At 40.5% G+C, this 23,701-nt stretch overlaps 1 protein-coding gene across 2 annotated transcripts in view; it reads left to right on the top strand.

Moving 5' to 3' along the window:
- Positions 1–2,752: 2,752 nt before the first annotated feature.
- Positions 2,753–23,701, top strand: part of PLAC1 (placenta enriched 1) — a 36,709-nt gene continuing 15,760 nt past the window's right edge. Inside the window, exons 1-2 of one of the 2 annotated variants that reach the window (XM_061409533.1) lie at positions 2,753–2,889; positions 4,977–5,048. The gene's annotated coding sequence lies outside the window, so the exon portion shown is untranslated. The remainder of the gene's footprint in view (positions 2,890–4,976; positions 5,049–23,701) is intronic. The other variant, XM_061409532.1, reaches the window with a different exon arrangement.

Genomic DNA, 23,701 nt, shown 5'->3' with positions numbered 1-23,701 from the left:
GCTTTACAATATTGTGCTGGCTTCTGCCATCTGCCATACATTAATACGAATCAGCCATATGTATACATATGTCCCCTCCCTCATGAAACTCCCTTCCACCTCCCATCCCATCCCACCCCTCTAAGTTGTCACAGAGCACCAGATTTGGGTTCCCTGTGTTGTATAGCAAATTTCTATTGACTATCTATTTTACATACGGTAATATACATGTTTCAATGCTAGTGTCTCAATTCATCCCACCCTCTCCTTCCTCCACTGTGTCCAAAAGTCTGTTCTTTATGTCTTCATCTCCTTTGCTGCCTTGCAAATAGGATCCTCAGTACCATCTTTCTAGATTTCATATATGTGTGTTAATATATGATATTTGTTTTTCTCTTTCTGACTTACTTCACTCTGTATAATAGGCTCTAAGTTCATCGACCTCATTACAACTGACTCAAATGTGTTCCTTTTTATGGCTGAGTAATATTCCATTGTGTATATGTAGCACAATTTGTTTATCCGTTCATCTGTTGATGGACATCTAGGTTGTTTTCGTGTCCTAGCTATTGTAAATAGTGCTGCGATGAACAATGAGGTACGTGTGTCCTTTTCAATTATGGTTTCCTTGGGGTATTTGCCTAGTAGTGAGATTGTTGAATCATATAGTACTTTTCCTAGTTTTTTTTTTTAAAGGAATCTCCATACTTGAACCCACAATCTTAATGACCACACAAATCTTCCCTGGGAAAATTGCTCAGAATTCTTCTTCTTGCAAATTTCAAGCAGGTACTCTTTAAGGGAATTAATATGTGGTTCAAGAAGAAGTGGCTTTGGGAGGAGAAAGATACATAGTTGTCTATGAGTGAGGCTGGGAACCATTTGTGCAAGCTAGTCTGCTATGGGAGCAATTGTATCTTGACTGGGGAGAGAACAAGGAAGTTGATGGGACCACCTGGAGCTGGACAGCCAGTCCCTGAACTGGGCTTGAGCCTCAAGAGGGAGAAGGCCAAGGCCAAGGCCAAGGCCAGAGGCCAATAGGCCTGGGAAACTGGCACCATGGCACTGCTTCTAGCCCCGGGTGTCCTAGAATCATATAGAGGAGATGCCCAGCTCTTTGTACTGGGTAATATTCCCATGTACACCTCTGTTATGACTTGTGTCTTTTTTGCATATTTTCTAACTGGTTATTGCTGGTATATACGAAAGTTTTTATTTCTGCATGTTCACTGTACATTTAACTACCCTCCTGAACGCTCGTTAACTTTTGATGTAAAATTATAATTCACTCACATCTCAGTGAGTGAATGATGTAGTGATATCCTTGCATATCAGTTTTTTAGATATGCAAGGATATCATTACAAAAATAGAGAGAGAGAAAGAAAAAAGTTAGTCACTCAGTCATGTCCAACTCTTTGAGACCCCAAGGACTGTAACCCACCAGGCTCCTCTGTCTATGGGACTTCTCCAGGCAAGAATACTGGAGTGGGTTGCCATTTCCTTTCCCAGGGGATCTTCCTGACCCCAGGATTGAACCCAGGTCTTTTGCATTGCAGGCAAATTCTTTATCATTTGTGCCACCAGAAGATATATGTGTATATATGTATGTATGTGTATATAAATATATACACACAGTATGTATAAATATACATCTACATATTGGGACTTCCCTGGTGCTCAGGTGGTTAAGACTCAGTGTTTCCACTACAGTCAACATTTGTTGGTGGAAGGAAGAAAGGAATGCCATGCAGCCCCCCAGGAGAGATGGTCTTGGATAGAGCGTCTCTTTGCCATCCCGCCACAGGGCATGAACCACCCCTCCTCTCACATCAACCTCCTTGCCATCATCCATCACTTTGGGTGGCACCAGCACAATCACTCAGTGACAAGCAAGCCAGGTTACAGCACTTTTCACATCAACAAATTGGCAAGTCACAGAGACCAGTGTTTGTCATTACCAGGTATCCTGATTTTTGTTTTGAACACTACGATCATCGTTCCCTTGGGTAAATCCCTAGTGTCCCGGTGTTTGCCTTTCCACACTGTAAAAGGAGAATCTTATTACTGGTTTCTAGTCACCTCAGAGCATTGTGGGGAGAGTCGAAGCCAGTCTGGAAGCTGGATGTCTAAACATCCCTGGGCTTGTGGAGTTCTCACCAAGCCTGTCACTGCTGTTGACATTGAGAATACTGGTGTGGGAACAAGTGCTGTCTTTGTCACAGGCTCAACTCCAGGGGCCTCTCCTTCCCTAAGCTGGCAGCTGAGGCTAAGTACTCGATATCCCTGGGCCAGCTGTTGTGAAGTAAACGCCAGGCAGTAGGTAAGGCAAGATTCAGAACTGGGCAGACAGCCAGGCTTGAGTGGGAGCCCTGATTCAGGAGTGGAGGGGGGCACAAAAGTTGGCAAACAAGTGTTTTCCAAGGGAGGAAGACTAAAAAAAATACAATCTTGTTTCTAAGGTAGACAGAGTACCAACGGGCTGTGGGGGAGCAGCCTAAAAATTCCTTCTTTAACTCACTTATCAGCTGAAGAAGATTCTAGTACTAGAAGGACACTGTGAGCGATGTTTCCCAAGGAGGCTTCCCTGGGAGCACAGAGAGATAGCCACACCCTTTGAAGTTCGCTGGGAGCTTACAAAGGGCAGCGTTGTTTCCACCAGGGAAGAATGATAGCCCCACATAATGGTGTCCTTATTCTCTAAATCTCAGACCTTGTGCGATGAGGGGCCAGTGAGCCTTCAGGCTCAGGCGAAGGGGGGGGGGGGGCATGGGCAAGACACTTGGCACAACGCACATGCTCACAGCTTGCTTGCTAGCCAACATGGAAGATCTTTCCTAAGAAGATAGTGTGGTCAAAGTCTGGGGCCTGTTTCAACTCGCTTTCTAGGAGGATTGCTAAGCCATACCCAGGTATTGTTTTAATTTGATGATGGTTGATAAATGTTTCCAAGTAGACGTATCTATCATACTTCATAGATTTCGGTGAAATATATCATGCGCTTAGAGGCTGTAGAGATAAAAGACCGATGAGAAAAATATTGTTTTAAATCAGAATGAAAAGGGTAGTATTTCTGAGTGGTGGGATTCCTATCGCACAAAGAAGAAAGTGAGTGGGCTGGCAAGAGCTGTCTAAGGTGGTCGATTCTCCAGTCATTAGTCAAGTGAAGTCCTCAGATGGGGCTGTAACATAGCCTTAATCAACTTGGGGATGCCTATGGTACTGCATCATCCATTCTTATGTCAGGGACCACTTCCAAAATTCTGACTCATTTCCCAGGCCAGTGGAACCATGTAAGCATATGAGTTTCACGTCTGGTGTCATCTCCAGGAATTTCTGTCAGCCTTGGTGCCTGGGAATAACTCCATTAGACCCAGTAGAAGTTGGGTGGTGCAATGGCAAGAGTTCAGGCGGAGACCTAAGCTCCAGTCCTAGCTCTGTGCCAATTAACTGTCATTTCAAGTGGGTCTTTTAACAATTCTGTGTCTTGGTTTCTTCAGTGGTTAAAAAAAGTCTTTAATTTGATGATTGAGTCCCTTCCAGGTTTAAAAATAAGAATGTCTGTTTCTTAGCTTTGGGTTCAATAAAGAATTGTTGTAGGTATGCCAGTCATCTGGTGTTATAAATTCTTTTAGGTCTGAAAGGGATCTTAAAGGTCATCTAGTTCAACCCCTTTATATTATGGATATATCAATAGAAACCAAGACTCAGAGAGAAGGGAGTCATTCAATTAGTGCAGACTGAAGGTTAAAGATCAGGTTCCATGATTCCCAGTCCAATGCATTTTCCACTGCCTTTATTTTTAAATCAAAGTAATACATGAGAATGATTTTTTAAAATCAAGTAATATAGGAACGCTTGTAATTAAAAAAAAAAAGTTTTCTGCCCTACCCTTAGTGTCACTCCTCAGAAGCAGCCATTGTTAAGAGATTCTGTTTTCAATTCATCTGGTAGTTATTTCAATATTTCTAAATATGTCTCTACTCCTACTTCTTAATTTATCCATTTGAAGCCTTATCTATTGACTCCTTGCTGTAAAAACTATGGATTTAGGTCACTTAGCATTACTCTCAACCTCCTTTCTTTCTCCACCTCCCCACGTTTGATAGTATTATCTTTATGAGGTTTTTAAATTCACCTTTTAAAATAGTATTCAGTATAATTTCCTATTTGGGTTATACAGTTTAATGAGTTTAGACAAATACAAAAAGTCATATAACTACCACCACAATCAATATATATCACCCCCCAAAACTTCCTTATGCTGCTCTTTGTAATCAACCCCATCCTTCACTCCCAACCCCTGGTAACCACTGATCTGTTTTATGTTCCTATACTTTTGCCTTTTCCAGAATGTCATAGAAATGGAACCAGCAAATATGAGAACTTTTTATACTGCTTCTTTCACTCATTTTAATTATTTTGAGATTTATGTCTCAGTAGTTCATTGTTTTTATTGCTGAGTAGTATTCCATCGCTTGAATGTACCAGTGTACTCACTCACCAGTTGAAAGACATTTGCATTGTTTCCAGTTGGATAGTATTATTTTTAGTGAATTCCACTGGTTACCTTTTAACTTGAAATCATATACTAAAACCTCTATTTCTATATCTCTAGACAATATATAGTGGACAATGTCCACTATATATTAAGTAGGTCTTCCTTTTCAGAATAGTAAATGCTTTTGACTAGATTTTAAAACATGATACTTTCATTCATTTCATCTCTGCTTTAAATGGATTACATTTGAGGGTATAATTTTTCATGTGGGTAGAGGGCTTGTTTAAATGCTATCCAGCAGCCCCATTCAGGGCTACTACTATTCTCAGTGGGTCCTGTAGCACAGGGGCCTTCTCTAGCTCGGGACATGCTTGTTGCTGGGAACATATACATGTACTTTCTGTTCTGACCGTTGCTAACTCAGGCAGTAATTTGGGGGAAAAAGACCTTTCTTCATGTGGATTTCAGCTTTTGTCTGTCATGCTTTTGCTGTTCCAGCTGCCTTCACCAGTGAGCACAAAGCCACATTTCAAAGGAGACTGACAAATTATCCCCAGCTGCCAGAAGGAGGTTAGCTTTCTGTGTGTTCTGTGTCCCCCTTCTCTGATAACTAACAGGTTAACTTTCTAAAGGGAATTGACAAAAGCAGAAATTGTCCTTTCACCCAAATAGGGTTTTTGCTTTTTGAAAAGTTGTGGATTTGTCATATTCCTCTCCATTGTGACCTTAATTTACATCAGGAAATACAGTGTAAATTATTACAACTGAACCCCTGTTGTTTGCAAGGTTCACATTAGTGCATTTTTTTAAAAAGCACGTATGAGATTGCAATTCTGTTTGAAAATTTGCTAGCACAGTGTCTTTCCTCAAAAAGTAGCTATTTGAAGGCTGAATGATACCAACCCTGGCCATAGAGAGTGATATATGATACCAACCCTGGCCATAGAGAGTGATATATGATTGCACTTACTTGTATTTTTAACCATCTTTGTATGTGTGTTATCTGCCTAGCACTTACACTGCATAATGGGGGGTGAGTCTCATACCTAGCCCGGTACGCTACACATAGTAGGTGCTCAGTAAATGCCTTTTGAATGGAAATGATCCATAATATTGTCTTGCACAAATATGGTGAAGTATTCTGCATCAATGTAGTGAGTCAGGCATTCTCAAATACTACTGGGCATGCAAATTGATACAACTTTCTCACAGGGTCATTTGCCAAAATGTGCCAAAGCCTTAATGGTGTTCTTATCTTTTCACCCAGAAACTCTCTAAGGACTACCCTAAAAAAAAAAAAAAAAAAACAGAAATGCACAAAAGATATAAATACTAAGAAACTCATTGTAGTATCATTTAAATTAGAGAAAAAGTGAAATCAACTTCAATGTCTAAATTATAAAATCTTATGTAGTAACATTTATACTATAAATGCTTTGTAGTTATTTAAAATCATGTTTAAGAGAGTCTATAACATCATGAGAAAATGCTTGCAGCCTAAATTAAGTGGAGAAAGGGAGGATACAGATGAACATACAATATGATCTCCTGCGTGTGTGTGTGTGTGTGCACATGTGCAAAAAGAAAGAAGACAGAAAGGAAATAAACAAAATATTAACAATGATTCTAATAGTAGAATTATGAATTATTTTCATATTCTAATATTTGTAAATTCCAAATTCTTTACACTGAGCTTGTATTACTTTACAAACCTGAAAAATATCTTTAATTAAAAAGATTTTAATTAATTAAATTAAATTAAAATTTCTTTAATTAATTTTTCCAATTAAGGAAAGAAAGAAATACTATCCTAGTCACAAAATATGAAACAATTTCTCAAACCAGAGTCTACTCTTCAGATGCCACGTGGAAAGTCAAGGCAGCGTTGTTTTCAGAAAAGCAAAATTATGCCTACAAGTCTTTTCGAGGTTTATTAAGAGCCTCAGTTTGATATTGAAAGGCAAAACTGTTCATCCTTTTCTCTAGGCCTAGTTAGGTTTCATCCTTCTCTCTCCCCATCCCCACCCATTTTAAAACTGTCCAGATCTGTGGAACAAATGTTGAACAAACTGGAAATAAATAAAATCCAATAGCTTTAAGATATCACAAAGCCCTCCCTTCCTGTGTATTAATGGCTACCAGCCCATTGTACTCCCCAGAGTGGAGGGCTGGAGTCAGCGAAATGGAGGCTTTTCTGATTCAAGCATGAAAGCTGCAAATGCTCAAAATTTAGGAAGTCTGAGAAGACTGAGACACAACATGTACAACCTTCCCTCCCTCACATTCTGACCTTTACATAATAAAAACTGGTGGGCTCTGCTGGGGGGAAAAGCTACTAAGTGAAAACTCAGTCGTAGAAGGCAGATACAGTAAGTATTCTTCACATTTCAAAGAAATCTCAGAATCCTAGAACTTTACAGCTAAAAGGAAAATATTCCAACAAGTCCAGAGTTCTTTCCAAATCCCAGATACTGTGCTGGTTGCTGATCAAATGTTATCTCATTAAAAACCACATAGCAATGCACTCCATTTTACAGATAAGGAAATCAAAACCCAGGGAGGCATTGTAAATTGCCTTGGATTACATAGTTTTTTTGGCTGCAAAGCTGGAGCTAGGGCCTACATCTTCTGGAGACTCTCAGGTGAAAAAATGAGTTTTTCTAATATTGTCTTGTCCCTCAGTTCCAGATAGTCCAAAAACTGTGCAGTTGTGCTTGGATCTTTTGCTAACAACTTAAGCTAATCAGGTCCAAGATCAAACATATAGTCTTCTGCTTGGCTCCCAGTGACCCAGGATCTGAACTAGTCTGGCTTTTTACTCTCTTTCATGCCCCAGCCCCCACATAAACAGTCTGTTAACAAGTCCTGTCCATTTTTCCTTCAAAAAAATACCTTCAAAAAGGCACAACCTTCCAGTTACAAAATAAATAAGTCATGAGGATGTGACGTACAGCATGGACACTATAATTAATAAAGCCATATTATTATATTTGCAAGTTGCTAAAAAGTAGATCTTAAAAATGCTCATCACAAGAAAGAAACATTTGTAACTATGTATGGTGACAGATGTTAACTAGACTTATTGTAGTGATCACTTCACAGTATATACAAATATTGAATCACTATGCAGTATACCTGAAACTAATATCATGTTATATGTCAATTATACCTCAATAAAAAAAAAATACTTCTATATCCAACCCAACCTACAAAACAACCCAACCTCTACCTCCTTCTTGACTACTCCCAAACCACACCACTGCCTGTCTTCTGGCTCAGACAACAATTCTAGTCTGCATCACACAATTATTTTAGCACCTGTCATTCAGGGACAGTTAACATTTGTTCAGCAGCACTCATCCTAGCATCAAGCAAGTATTGATTGTCTACTATATGCCAAGTGCTGAGATGGAGAATTCATTTGTCTTTTCTCCTCAACTAGACATTAAACATCCTGAGAGTGAAGGCTACAGCTTTCTCCATAACCTCTTAAACACCCGTTGCAGCTCTGGGCACATACTGAAGACTTGTTTATTCAAGAGCAGAACAGATTTAAGGAATCTGTTACCAGCTCAGCAGCTGGAGAACTCTGGGGACGCCTTAATCTATGGATCTGCCTCAATATCTCACAGGCTACATGAGCATGATCCACTCACTCAATGAAGACCGCATATCAAACTGACTTTTTAACACCACACCTTCAGGGATAAGTGAAGAGGTTTAGCTAATAAGAGGTGTGGAGTCCAAAGCATCAAATGGGGATTTCTGCCTCCAAGAAAAGAAGCTGGAATAGATGTACTCGTCCCTATTTTTGTCACTAAATACAGCTAAAAACCCTGGGTGTTATATATAAAACAAATATAAGAGGACCAAGAAAGGTGGAAAGAAGAAGGCAGAGTGGCTAAAGACCTCAGTAACCAATGAATGACGTGATGGTGAGTTCCCTGGATTTTCTTTTTGCCTCATTGATTCCAGACTGGATGCTGGAGACACCAGCAGTTAAGAAAAAACCAAGTGGGAGCAAACAAACAAGAAAGGCCTGCTCTCTTTAGCCGAAGGACCAAGAAAGGGGCAGCCTAGCAAAGTAGGCAACTTTTAGACAAGTACTACTCTACTGTAGCCAAACACCACAGGAAAAACTATGACTTCCACACACACCCATGCCAATGAATGATGAGTGGAGAGCCTGAACTTCTACCCCAATGTGCCACTAACAAGGCAGCAACTCTCTTTTCCGTGCCAGAGTAGGGGAAACTTGTCCAAATAGGAAAAACAAAAGGCTTAAATAAGAGCCTCATTACATGATACCCAAAATGAACAGTATTCAACTGAAAATCATTCATTACACCAAGACCAAGGAAGATCTCAAATTGAATGAAAAAAAGAATCAACAGATGCCCAAATCAAAATAAGAGATGTTACAGTTATCTGACAAAGATTTTGAAGCATCTACCATAAAAATGCTTCAGTGAACAATTACAAACATGCTTGAAACAAATGAAAAGACTAGAAAGTCTCAGCAAAGAAATATAATATCTCAGCAAACAAATACGAAGATACAAATAAGAACTAAATGAAAAATTTAGAAATGAAAAACTCAGTGGATGAGCTCAACAGAATAGAGCAGACAAAAGAATTAATGAACTTGAAGGTATAACAATAGAAATTACATAGTGAGAACTGGAAAAAAATGAAAAGAGCCTCAGGAACTTATGGGACTATAACAAAACATAATAACATTGATATCACTGAAGTCTCAGGAAGAGGGAAGAAAGAGAAAGGGGCTGAAGACCATTTGAAAAAATAAAATCTCAAAGTTTCCAAGTTTGGGAAAAAAAGATAAACCTACATATTCAAAGAGCTGAAAGAACCCTAAGCAGGATAGATGCAAAGAAATTCACGCTAAGACCCATCATAGTCAAACTTCTGAAAACTAAAAACAAAGAAAGTCTTAAAGGCAAAAAGAAAATAGAACAAGGAGACAATGTTCTAATAAGGAATTGGCACATTTTTCAAGCACTAAAAGAAAAGGACTGCTAACCCAGAATCCTACATCCCTCAAAAATGTCCATCAGGAATGAAAGGGAAATGGAGACATTCTCAGATGAGGAAAACTTAAGAGAATTTGTCACCATCACACCTACCCTAAAAGAATAGCTAGAAGAACTTCTCCAAACAGAAAGAAAATAATAAAAGAAGGACTCTTGGAATATAAGGAAGAAAGAACACAATAAACAAAAATATGAAGAAATCCAGTAGACTTTCCTTCCCCTCTTGAGTCTATGAGGAAAGTAAATGAATATAAATGGAGGTAAGGTTTCCACTTCACCTGAAATGGTAAAAAAATCCATCACTAGAGTGTGGTAAGTTATTTTTATATATATATATATATATAAATACCTAAAGGAACCACTAAAAATCTATACAAAGATATACACTCAAAACCATGACAGATAAATCAAAATGATATTCCAAAAAATATTCAAGTAACCCACAGGAAGGCAGAAAAAAGAAATCTGAGAAATAAAAGGCAGAAAACAAAAAATAAAATGGCAGATTTAGATTCTAATTTATAAAAAATTGCATTAAGTATAAATGGTCTAAGTATATCAATTAGAAGACAAAGATTGGTGGAGTGGATAAGAAAAATATGACCCAATTATATGCATTCTACTAGAAACTTACTTCAAATATAATGATATAGAGAAACTGAAAGTAAAAGGATGTAAAGAGATATATCATGCAAACATTAATAAAAAGAAAGTATGTGTCTATCAAAGCAGAGCAAAATAAGCACAAAGCAAGAAGGAAGGAAATTATAAGGAGCAGAAATCAATGGAATTGAATAAAGGAAAACAATGAAGAAAATAAATGAAACAAAAGCTGTTCCTTTGTAAAGATCAATAGACTTGACAATCTCTAGCAAGACAGACAAAGGAAAAAGAGAAGAAGCAAATTACCAATATCAGGAACAAAACAGGAGATATCACTACAGATCCTACAGATAAGGGTGGGGTACAATAAGGTAGTACCATGAACAACTCTACACACTTGTATTTAAAAACTTAAATGCAATGGACCAATTCCTTGAAAAACACAAACTAGCACAAGTCACCCAATATAAATAGAGTTCATAGCCCTATAACTATTAAGGAAATTAACTGCATAATTTTAAAACTCCCAACAAAGAACTCTCTAGTTCCAAAAGATTTCACTGGATAATTTTACCAAATATTTAAAGTATCAGCAATTCTACATTATCTCTTCCAGAAAATAGAAGTAATGGGAACATTTCCCTATTAATTTTATGAAGTTAGCATTACCTTGAAACCAAAACCACCTAGAGACAGTACAAGAAAACTACAGACCAATATCCCTCATGAATATAGATGCAAAAATCTTTAGCAAAATATTAGCAAGTAGAATTCAGCAATATAAAGGAATTATATGCCATGACCAAGTAGGGTTCATTATAAGTATCCAGTTCAGTTCAGTTCAGTCACTTAATTGTGTCCGACTCTTTGTGACCCCATGGACTGCAGCACTAACACCCAGAGCTTGCCCAAACCCATGTCCGTCGAGTTGGTGATGCCATCCAACCATCTTATCCTCTGTTGTCCCCTTCTCCTCCTGCCTTCAATCTTTCCCAGCATCAGGGTCCTTCCCAATGAGTCAGTTCCTCGCATCAGGTGGCCAAAGTATTGGAGCTTCAGTATCAGTCCTTCCAATGAATATTAAGGACTGATTTCCTTTAGGATTGACTGGTTGGCTCTCCTTCCAGTCCAAGGGACTCTCAAGAGTCTTCTCCAACACCACAGTTCAAAAGCATCACTTCTTCAGTGCTCAGCTTTCTTTATGGTCCAACTCTCACATCCATACATGACTACTGGAAAAACCATAGCTTTGACTAGATGGACTTTGTCAGCAAAGTAATGTCTCGGCTTTTTAATATGGTGTCTAAGTTGGTCATAGCTTTTCTTCTAAGGAGCAAGCATCTTTTAATTTCATGGCTGTACTCCTGGACACTCACAGGTAAGTCTGGCTCAATCTTTTATGGAGTCACTGCTCCTTTCTCCTGGGTCCTGGTGTGCACAAGGTTTTGTTTGAGCCCTCCAAGCATCTCTGGTGGGTAAAGGGTTTGATTCTAAGCACAGTTTTGTCCCTCCTACCATCAACTTCCCTGATAGGTCAGTTGGCAAAGAATCCGCCTGCAATATGGGAGACCCCAGTTTGATTCCTGGCTCAGGGAGATCTGCTTGAGAAGGGATAGGCTACCCACTCCAGTATTCTTGGGCTTCCCTTGTGGCTCCGATGGTAAAGAATCTGTCTGCAATGCAGAAGACCTGGGTTCGATCCCTGAGTTGGGAAGATCCCCTGGAAAAGGGAAAGGCTATCCACTCCAGTATTCTGGCCTGGAGAATTCCATGGACTGTATAGTTCATGGGGTTGCAAAGAGTCAGATATGACTGAGCAACTTTCACTCTTCCTTTCACCATCTTTTTGGGGCTTCTCATTTGCCATTGGATGTGGAGTATCTTTTTCTGCTGGGATCATTCTCCTGTCAACGGCTATTCAGCAGTTAGTTGCAATTTTGAAGTTCTCACAAGATGAGCACACGTCCTTCTACTCCACCATCTTGTGGGACAGTGACAAGTATCCAAGTCTGGTTGAATATTAAAAACCAATAATGTATACCATCATATTAACAGGCTGAGAGAAGAAAAATCACATGAGCATATCCACTGATGCAGAAAAGACATTTGACAAAATTCAACATCCAATCATGACAAAATCTCTCAGCAAGCAAGGAATAGAAGGAAACTTCCTTAACTTGCTAAAGGGTACCTACCAAAAAAAAAAAAAAAAAAGCCTTACAACTAATATTATATTTAAGGGTGGAAAACTGAATGCTTTCACCCTAAAATCAGGTAGAAGGCAAGGATGTCCATTGCTACTATTCTTTTTTATCATCGTGCTAGAAGTTCTAGTTAGGACAATAATGACAGAAAAGACATATAGATTTGAAAGGAAGAAATGAAACTTTCTATTTGCAGGTGGCATGATAATCTACACAGATAATCTCAAGGAAGCTATTTTTTAATTCATTTTATTCAAGTATAGTTGACTTAAAGTGTTAATCTCTGCTATACAAAAAAGTGAGTTATATATATACATATATATATTTTGTATTCTTTTCCATTTATCACAGGATATTGAATATAGTTTCCTGTGCTATACAGTAAGGCCTTGTAGTTTATTCATTCTGTATATAATAGTTTACATCTGCTAATCCTAAACTCCCAATCCTTTCTTCCCCCTCCTAACTCCCCCTTGGCAGCCACAAGTCTGTTCTCTATATCTGTGAGTCTGTTTTATAGATAAGTTCAATTGTGTCATATTTTAGGAATCTTCTCTTTTTTTGGCTTCATTGGATCTTCATTGCAATGCACAGGCTTACTCTAATTGTGGTGAGCAGAGGCTCCTCTCTAGTTGTGGTACATAGGCTTCTCATTGTGATGGCTTCTCTTGTGGAGTATGAACTCTAGGGCATTCAGGCTTAGTATTTGCGGCATGTGGGCTCAGTAGCTGTAAAGTATGGACTTAGTTGTCCCAAGGCACATGGGATCTTCCTAGACCAGGGATTGAACCTGTGTCCCCTGCATTGGCAGGCAGATTCTTAACCACTGGACCACCAGGGAAGGCTAGGAATCTATTTTTTTAACTCTTAAAACTAATAAGTCAGTTCAGCAAGATCACGGAATAAATATTAAAAATCTATTATGTTTCTATATACTGACAATGAAACATGGGCACCAAAATAAAAAATATAATACCATTTAAAATTGCTAAAAAAAAAAAAGACTTTGACATATACCTAACAAATATGCATAAGACTTGTATGCTGAAAACTACAAAATGCTAATGAAAGAAAACAAAGAAGAGGGGAATTCCCTGGCGGTCCAGTGATTAGGATGCCATGCTTTCACAGCCAGGGGCCTGGGTTCAATCACTGTGGGGGGAACTAAGATCCCACAAGCTGCTAATGGCATGGCAAAAAAAGAAGAAAAGAAATTAAAGAAGATCTAAATAAATGGAGAGAAATGCCATGTTCCTGGATATGAAGACTCAACATAATAAAGATGCCATTTCCTTCTCCAGGGGATCTTCCCGACCCAGGAATCGAACCCGGGTCTCCTGCATTGCATGCAGACATTTTACCATGTGAGCCACCAGGGAAGCCCCCAATAAAGATGTCAGTTCTCCTCAAAATGATATACAAGTTGGTTCAGTTCAGTTCAGTTACTCAGTTGTGTCCAACTCTTTGCAACCCCATGAACCGCAGCACGCCAGGCCTCCCTGTCCATCACCAACTCCCAGAGTTTATTCAAACTCATGTCCATTGAGTCAATGATGCCATCCAACCATCTTATCCTCTGTTGGCCCCTTCTCCTTCTGCCTTCAGTCTTTCCCAGCATCAGGGTTTTTTCTAACGAGTCAGTTCTTTTCATCAGGTGGCCAAATATTGGAGTTTCAACTTCAGCATCAGTCCTTCCAATGAATATTCAGGACTGATTTCCTTTAGGATGGACTAGTTAGATCTCCTTGCATTCCAAGGGACTCTCAAGAGTCTTCTTCAACACCACAGTTCAAAAGCATCAATTCTTCAGCACTCAGCTTTCTTTATAGTCCAACTCTCACATCCATACATGACTACTGGAAAAAGCATAGCTTGACTAGATGGACCTTTGTTGGCAAAGTAATGTCTCTGCTTTTTAATATGCTGTCTAGGTCGGTCATAACTTTCCTTTCAAGGAGTAAGTGTCTTCTAATTTCATGGCTACAATCACCATCTGCAGTGATTTTGGAGCCCAAAAAAATAGTCAGCCACTGTTTCCCCATCCACTTGCCATGAAGTGATGGGACCAGATGCCATGGTCTTAGTTTTCTGAATGTTCAACTTTAAGCCAACTTTTTCACTCTCCTCTTTCACTTTCATCAAGAGGCTCTTTAGTTCTCCTTTGGTTTCTGCCATAAGGGTAGTGTCATCTGCATTACTGATATTTCTCCCAGTAATAGATTCCAGCTTGTGCTTCATCCAGACCGAAATTTCGCATGATGTACTCTGCATATAAGTTAAATAAGCAGGGTGACAATATACGACCTTGATATACTCCTTTCCCAATTTTGAACCAGTCCGTTGTTCCATGTCCGGTTCTAACTGTTGCTTCTTGACCTGCATACAGATTTCTCAGGAGGTAGGTAAGGTGGTCTGGTATTCCCATCTCTTTCAGAATTTTCCACAGTTTGTTGTTATCCACACAGTCAAAGCCTTTGGCATAGTCAGCAAAGCAGAAATAGATGTTTTTCTGGAACTCTCTTGCTTTTTCCATGATCCAGTGGATATTGGCAATTTGATCTCTGGTTTCTCTGTCTTTTCTAAAACCAGCTTGAACATCTGGAAGTTCATGGTTCATGCACTGTTGAAGCCTGGCTTGGAGAATTTTGAGCATTACTTTGCTAGTGTGTGAGATGAGTGCAACTGTGTGATAGTTTGAACATTCTTTGGCATTGCTCTTCTTTGGGATTGGAATGAAAACTGACATTTTCCAGTCCTGTGGCCACTGCTGAGTTTTCCAAATTTGCTGGCATGTTGAGTGCAGCACTTTCACAGCATCATCTTTTAGGATTTGAAATAGCTGAACTGGAATTCTATCACCTCCACTAGCTTTGTTCATAGTGATGCTGCATAAGGCCCACTTGACTTTGCATCCCAGGATGGCTGGCTCTAGGTGAGTGATCACACCATCATGATTATCTGGGTCATTAAGATCTTTTTTGTATATTTTTTCTGTGTATTCTTGCCACGTCTTCTTAATATCTTCTGCTTCTGTTAGTTCCATACTGTTTCTGTCCTTTATTGTGCCCATCTTTGCATGAAACATTCCCTTGGTGTCTTTAATTTTCTTGAAGAGATCTCTAGTCTTTCCCATCCTATTGTTTTCCTCTATTTCTTTACACTGATCACTGAGGAAGGCTTTCTTACCTCTCCTTGTTATTCATTGGAACTCTGCATTCAAATGGGTATATCTTCCCCCTTCTCCTTTGCCTTTCGCTTCTCTTCTTTTCTCAGCTATTTGTAAGGCCTTCTCAGACAACCACTTTTTGCCCTTTTGCATTTTGTTTTCTTGGGGATGGTCTTGATCACTGCCTCCTGTACAATGTCTTGAAAATCCGTCCATAGTTCTTCAGTTGGTAGTTCCTAATCAAGTTGGTAGCTCCTAATATACAAGTTGGTAGTTCCTAATAAAAATCTCAGCAAGACTTGTAGAATTTTGTCTAAAATTTATTCAAAAAGTCAAAGGAACTAGAATAGCTAAAACAATTTTGAAAAAAGCAAAAAAAAAGAGGAAAGAATCAGTTGGCCCTACTACGTATCTTTAATAATCAAGACTATGGTGGGAACTTCCCTGGTGGTCCAGTGGCTAAGACTCTGAGCTCCCAATGCAGGGGGCCTGGGTTCGATTCCTGGTCAGGGAACTAGCTCCCATATGCCACAACTAAGGCCCAGCACAAACAAATAAATATTTTTTCAGCCTGTGGTGTTGGCAGGAGGATATATAGACCAACAGATCTGAATAGAATCCAGAATACACCCACATAAATATGCTTAACTGATTTTTTTTTAACTGTAAATACAATTCAGTGAAGGAAAGATGGCATTTTCAATAAATGGTGCTGAAGAAGTTGGATATCTATGGGCAAAATAAAAGAACCTTGTATTAGAGTTCTTTAGTGAAACATAGCCAATAAACTGTGTGTGTCTGTGTAAAGACTGTGTGTGTATAGAAAGAATGTGGGAATGTGTGTATATATGTATGTATGTATGTGTATGTGTGTATATACATACATCCAATTTTTCCAGCACCATTTATTGAAAAGACTATCCACCTTTCCTTCTTTGAATTCCATTTGTACTTTAAATATATACAGAAAGAAAGAAAGAGATGTTTATTTTAAGAAATTGGCTCATGCAATTGTGGATACTGGCAAGTCCAAATCTGCAAGTCAGGCCAGCAGGCTGGAGACCCAGGAAAGAGTTGATATTGCAGCTCTAATCTGAAGGTAGTCTTCTAGAAAACTGCCTCTTCCTTGGGGGAGGTCAATCTTTTTCTTAAGGCCTTTGGCTGATTGTATCAAGCCCACCTATATTTTGGAGGGTAATCTGCCTTATAGTCTACTGAATTGAATGTTAATCTTTTCTAAAAATAAAAAATACCTTCACAGCAACATTCAGCTGTTTTACCAAACATCTGGGCACCATGGCCTAGCCAACTTAATACATAAAATTATTCATCAAAAACCTCATCCTAAGTCTCATCACATACAAAAATTAAGTTAAAAGTGTCACAGACTTACATGTAAAACTAAAATTTTTAAAAACAAACAGCAAATATTCAGGACCTAGGACTAGGGGGAAAGTGCATAGACTTGACATCAAAAGCACAATACAGAAAACGAAAAACCAGTAAATTGAACTTGATCAAAATTTAAAACTTTTGCTCCATGAAAGGTCCTGTTAAAGAGGATGAAAAGACAACCTATAAAATGGGAGAAAACATATGTAAACCACACATCTGACAAATGACTCATATCTACACTATATGAAGAACGTTTTAAAAACTCAACAGTGAATAAAACAGACAATCCAACCAGAAAATGGGTAAAGGACATAAAGACACATTTCACCAAAGAGGAAATACAGATGATAAATACACAAGATGTTCACCATCATTAACCATTAGGGAAATGCAAACTTAGACAATGAAATGTTATTAATACTACACACCTATTAGAACAATTGAATAAAAAGCAGTGACAATACCAGATGCTGGCGAGAATGTGGAAAAACCAGAACTCTCTGATACTGTGGGTGGGAAAGTGAAATGCTGTGGCCACTCTGGAAAATAGTTTGGCAGTTTCCTATAAAACTAAACATGCAATTATCATAGGACCCAGAAATCACACCCCTGGACGTTTATCCCAGAGAAATGAAAACTAATGCCCCCTACAGAGTCTTGTACATTAATGTTTACAGCTTATAGCTTTCCCTGTAATGGCCTCAAACTGAAAACAACCCAAATGTCCTTTGATAGATGAACAGTTAGGCAAACTCTGGGTGTGATGAAAAGGAAAGTACAACAACTTGGATGGACCTCAAGGGTATTATCCTGAGTGGCAAAACTCTTTGCATCAAGATCTCCACCCCTCACTCTGTAGTCCCAGTACCCCACCACTCCAATTGTAAACATTCTACATTCAGTTCCCTAAGATCCAAAAGATAAATTGATAAAAAGAAGCACCCTGGTGATTTCAATTTTGTGGCAGTGTATGAGGAATGGTAGTTTCTAAAGTAGTATATTTTATTTATTTATGGCTGCACTGGGTCTTTGTTGCTGTGTATGTGCTTTCTGTTTTTTCAATTAATTAAGTTATTTTAAGTGAAGGATAATTATTTTACCATATTGTGATGGTTTTTGGTATACATCAATGAGCTTTCTCTAGTTTTGGTGAGCAGGGGCTACTCTCTAGAGGCAGTGCACGGGCTTCTCATTGTGATGGCTTCTCTTGTTGCAGAGCATGGGCTTTAGGGCATGCAGGCTTCAGTAGCTGCAGCTCCAGTTTTCTAGGTCACAGGCTCAGTAGTTGTGGTGTACAGGTTTAGTTGCCCCACAGTATGTGGAATCTTCCAGGATCAGGGATCGAACCCATGTCCCCTGCATTCGCAGGCAGATTCTTAATCACCAGATAGCCAGGGAGATCCCTAAAGCAATGTTTCTTAAATATTATCATTATTTTCCCACATCTACATGACACACACTCATGCACGCATATACATAACCCGGATGTTGGGCTTTTCATGCTATCGGATTCTTATCTCTGTTGCCTCATTTTCAAAGATGAAAGATAGAAACCCACCTAAGCTGTATTCAGATGAAGGGAGAAAGTAATGGCTGGTGGCAGTGTAGGGGAAAGAGTAACCGGAAAGAGAGGAAGAGAAACCTGATAAGAGTTACAGGGGGTGGCTTGTGCTGACCTGTGCTGCAGCTCTGTAGCTTTGGTCTTGGTCATTCTGTTGACATGTGCTCACTATGTCCCCATCTGCAACCCCAGTTCAAAGTCTGAGAACTGGTGTGGAAATGGCCCTTCTTCAGGGAGGCCTTAAGCCAGACCCCAAGACTAGGTTAGATCCTTGTGTTACACACTCTCACAGCACTTGAATCTGACCTTGGAGTCATTTATCACAATTTTAGTTACATGTTTTTCAGGCTACTAAGTGTTAGATAATGATGTGTGAGTTTATCACATGTCTCCTATTTGGGACTGTAACTAGAATGAATGTTGGAACCTTGTCTTAGTTCATTTTTGTATATTCCCAAGCATCTAACAGGGTTTCCCGGGTGGCGCTAGTAGTAAAGAACCTGCCTCCAAATGCAGGAGACATAAGAGATGCGAGTTCGATCCCTGGGTCAGGAAGATCCCCTGGAGAAGAGCATGGCAAACCACTCCAGTATTCTTGTTTGGAGAATCCCATGGACAGAGGGGCCTTGCTGGCTATGGTCCATAGGGTTGCAAAGAGTTGAACCCGAATGAAGTGACTTATCATGCATGCATGCAAGCATCTGACACACTAGTGTTACTAAAAGGTGCTTGGTACGTATTTGTTAGATGAATGAAGAGGGAGAAGGTAGCAAGATTCTCATTGAATTAAACATAGTTACTGAAAACCTTTTTAAGAAAAATAAACTTTGATTTGTATTTATTTTCTCTATTATGAAAATAGGAAAAACATTACTTATCCCCCATGTCACATTGTGTGCTGTGCTAAGTCACTTCAGTCGTGTCTGACTTTGTGACCCCATGGACTGTAGCCTGCCAGGCTCCTCTGTCCATGGAATTCTCCAGGCAAGAATACTGGAGTGGGTTGCCATTTCCTTCTCCAGGGGACCTTCCCGACCCAGGGATTGAACCCGTGTCTCTTACGTCTCCTGCACTGGCAGGTGGGTTTTTATCACTAGCACCACCTGGGAAGTCACACTGGATAGACTGAATAGATACGGAGATACTCTGGAGTGAAAAGCACTATTCAAGTCCATGGGCTAATGGTAATAAAGCACAGGCTTCCTACCTATTGAGTTTGGGAAGCCATTGTACACTCTTGTCATGGAATCTAGGCCCTGGAGATGCTATGTATGACAATGTGTCCACCTCTAGGGGGCTTCTTTCCACCCACCAAGGATCTTTCCAAATCACCCAGCAGGAACCAGTGCTAGGTTAGGGTGCCTACCCAGGCTACATAAGGACTGTTAAGGATCAAAAATTATGGTTTCCGTTACCTTTATTTATTTCCCCCATGGGAATAACTGAGTTAAGTTGAGTGAGCACAAAAGATTTGAGAAGAGTTTCCTTTAGACTTTGACCCTAGAGCCCAAATACTGTTTCCCATGCTTCTCCAAGTTTCCATTCCCTGTCACTCACATAGGAGGCCCCCTCCCCACCAGTCAGCAAGGAAGCCAGATTTTTCCAGTGGGAGGAATTGCAAGGGGGGTGCAGATGTTCCATGTCAGTACATTTCACGGACAGGTCCAACCTGTTTAGCCTTTAACTCATAAACTTGCCTTTTCTTCTCAATATACCATGATCCAGCCCCAGGCCACCCAGGCTTCCCCCAACCCCCAGTCCCTTAGGGGAAACAAGGTCCTTGCTGGCTGAATTTCACATGAAATTCCCAAGTTACAATGAACAGTGCTCTCCTCATGGCCACCTGACACCAGAGCGGTTGCTCAACCCTCCCTCATTCCCGTGCCTGCAGGGCTGGAATTAACTTGGTTCCCTGGGCCCCCGACTAAATCAACTATTTCGCAAGGTGCCCTTCTGCTTTCTACTGCTCTTGAATGATTTCATCCCGAGTTTCTACTCCCTTCCTCCGGCTTGAGCTTTCTTGAGGATTCTCCCCTTGCCTATCATACTCAAGTCGACTGTTTTCTCATAATGCCCCTCCCCACACCTGGCCCAGGCTCTTGTTTGGATTCAGGAGTGGTCCTGTACCCATCAGCAACTGGCAATCACCAAACACACACAGTTTCCTGAAATCACCTCAGTGTCCCCTGCCAAGAGGATCTAATTCCAGTGCACACATAACAGGGCAGATGCCTATAGAAAAAAAAACAGGCAAGATACAAATATCACCAAGTTTTCCGATGAGAGTGGTTTTCAGCAAAATAGCTTGAACTGGGAATGACTAATCAAATCATAATCCATGAAAATCTACTCAAGGGCATTTTACAACACTTTCCTAGGAGCATTCTCTGAGAATACAAGTATCAGAACTTTATACATTGGGCTTATTTTTAGGCCTGACCACATTTTTTAAGCAGGGGAAAGTGTTACCAGTTCAGAAAACCAAGAAATGTGTTGGCATTTGATTTATTCTGCATGAAACTTGCTCGTTTTTCTAGTTTGGAGGTTAAGCAGGAGGACAGAAAGGACAACCACATTGATGTTAATACCTGTCCCCTTCCCTACCCCCACCTGCTACCTTGAAACCTAGTAGGTCTCCTAAATAAGCTGATGTGCCAGGCAGGGGCCATTGTAAGTAGCACACGAATGAAGTGAGAGAGAAAGGAAACTTAGGAAGGCTCAGAGAGCCCTTAGTAGGGTGTTGGGCATACTGTGAGCGCACAGTCAATGTTAGAGGTGTGGAGGAGGAAGGAGAAGTGATACGGAACCAATGGCCAGATGACCTTGGATTCTACTGGAAAGAAGGGGTCTGACAGCCAGTGTCTCTTTGCCCAGGCACTCTGCCTTTCCAGCCGTGGCCCCTCAGGTTGAACAGCTGAGACTTTGTTCCCAAACTCACAGGTGTTCAGTCCCGCACACCTGGATGGAATGTGGTTCTCACCTTCCTGCACTTACTGAGTTGCTCTGAGGGAAATGCTGTACATTTTTTCAAAGGGAGCCTGCACTTACATTTGCTCATGGTAAATTTTAAAATTCAGAAGATGATGAGCTCGTTGACTAACTAAATATGTCTGTTTGGATCCATTTGTGGCCCCTCCCAGGCAGATGCCTCCCCCTCCTGTGGCTGTGGGCTCCAGAAGCAGGGTGGGCAGTGGGGTATGAAAATGTGAGTCGTTGGTCTTCTTGGACCCAAAACTTATTTACAGAGCACAGGATTTACAGTCAAAAAGGGTGTTTTTGTTTTGTTTTTTTTTTTAAACAGAAGTGGGCAAATCATAGATACTCTCCATGTATGCAAACCTCCTTTCCAACAGTTATGAAAGGACATTCTAAACTTTAAATGAGAACCCTGTTGGCGAAGCTCCACCCAAACATCACGTTGAGAAGAAGATCACCTAAGAATTACCACCTTCAGGACCTGAAATCTCCTCAGTAATGCTGTGAATCCAGAAGTAGGCAAGGGTCCTTGTTATGGCCCTGGCTCACTTCCCCACCGCTGTTCATCTCACGTCAAAGCATAAGCTGGTAACGTACACCAAGGGATAGAATTTGACCCAGGGTCAGGTCAACTTGAACAGTTCTGCACAGAAGTCCAACTTTAAATCTACCCTCTGTGGAAGCAGTCCCCTCCTGCAGCTGCTCACTCCCAGCTGCCCAACCAGCTGCCACCAGGCCAAAATTACCCCTACCTCGGGGTCCTCTCCACACACTGCCTAGAGCTCATGTGCTGACACATTAGCTGGAATTGCCCACAGTGAAAGTCAGCTCTGATTTTCACTAATATATATATATATTTTTGTAACTATAAAAGGGCAACTTAGAGATACCCCTCACCCTCAGCATATGTGGAATGAGATAATACAAAAGCTTGCTGAGTCAAACCCCAAGAACCAAATCGAGCCAGAGATGATGTGAATGTGGAACCAATCAAAAGTTTCCTGGCTTAGAAAGGCCTGGCTTAATGGTTCTCTTTAAAATATTTTTAAAATTTTCAATCACGTAGGATGGAATCCTCACACTCTTTTTCCAGATCCTTGGTGGTGGTGGGTTTTTTTTCTTTTCAAGATGTTGAGCCTGTTTCTATGTGTCATTAGCAGAATTTGTAGGCAACAGGAGATTGGGTGTGACATTGAGGCTGGGAGTCCCGGGCAGCAAGAGGTCGAGAATCAAGGATTCAGGATCAAATCACTGTTGCTTCTGTAGTGAGAGGTTGTCACCCAGGCAATTAAGGGTATATTAATTTTCCAGCAATGTAGTTTGACAATCAGCACATCAAATAAAATATTTCACACCCAGGAAAGGCCAAATGCACATTCCTGCATGTGTGTCCTTAAGTGGTATTTTTATGGAAGGAAACTTTCTTTGAAACAAATGTCAGAACAGAAGTTGAGCTTATGAAAGGCACTGAGAAACTATGGCACAGAGGTTTTAAGACATTGCCGGTAAAAAGCACAATCCTCCACCTCGGTGCCTTACATGATTGTCATGCACGTTCGATGCTCGGATGGCCCACCTGTACGTACAGGTGTCCTCACTCACTTGCACATCGTTCACAGCAAAACTTGGTAGTCAGACTGCTTGTGTATGAGAAATCGAAGTGGCTGGCAGATCGGTCATCTGGCCCCTCAACTGCTCAGCCTCAGGACAAGAAGGGATCTCACAATACTGTATGGGATTCTATCTGCACATCCCTGGATGAGCAAGGAAATTAAGCTGTTTTCTTACACAGCGGAGAGATTCAGGTGCCCTGAACCCCAAGTGGAGAGCTTCGATCCACCACCGCACTTCTGTCTGGGTGTCTTGGAGGGGGTGTGATGAGTATGTGCCGGTAACCTGTGCCTGAGGAAGGAGAAGATTAGGGTTGGCCTTGGTCCCCTGCCTGGGGAGGCCCCTGCAACTGAGAGATGTTGTGGTACATCATCAGGAAAAGGTTGCCACAAATCTAATTTCTGTCTCTGCCTTCCCGGATGCCTGCCCACCGCCTCTTTTTTTTCATTCATTTGTACATACATTCCTCAAGTATTTACCGAACACCTATTTCAGGCATAAGCCTGGGCTCGCCAGGGCAGGAGTGTACAGAAGACGCTTGTTTTCTCCTCTCCCTCTCAATGGGTCTTCTCTCCTTCTCTCTCTCCCCATAATTCAAGTGGTAACAGGGGTGGATGGAGGAATATCCAAAATTCATCCCTGTTGGAGACATCCTT

Source organism: Bos javanicus, chromosome X, assembly GCF_032452875.1.
Source record: "Bos javanicus breed banteng chromosome X, ARS-OSU_banteng_1.0, whole genome shotgun sequence".
NCBI lineage: Eukaryota > Metazoa > Chordata > Mammalia > Artiodactyla > Bovidae > Bos > Bos javanicus.
The sequence above is the reverse complement of the archived record's forward strand: the minus strand, read 5'-3'. Positions and strand labels throughout refer to the sequence as shown.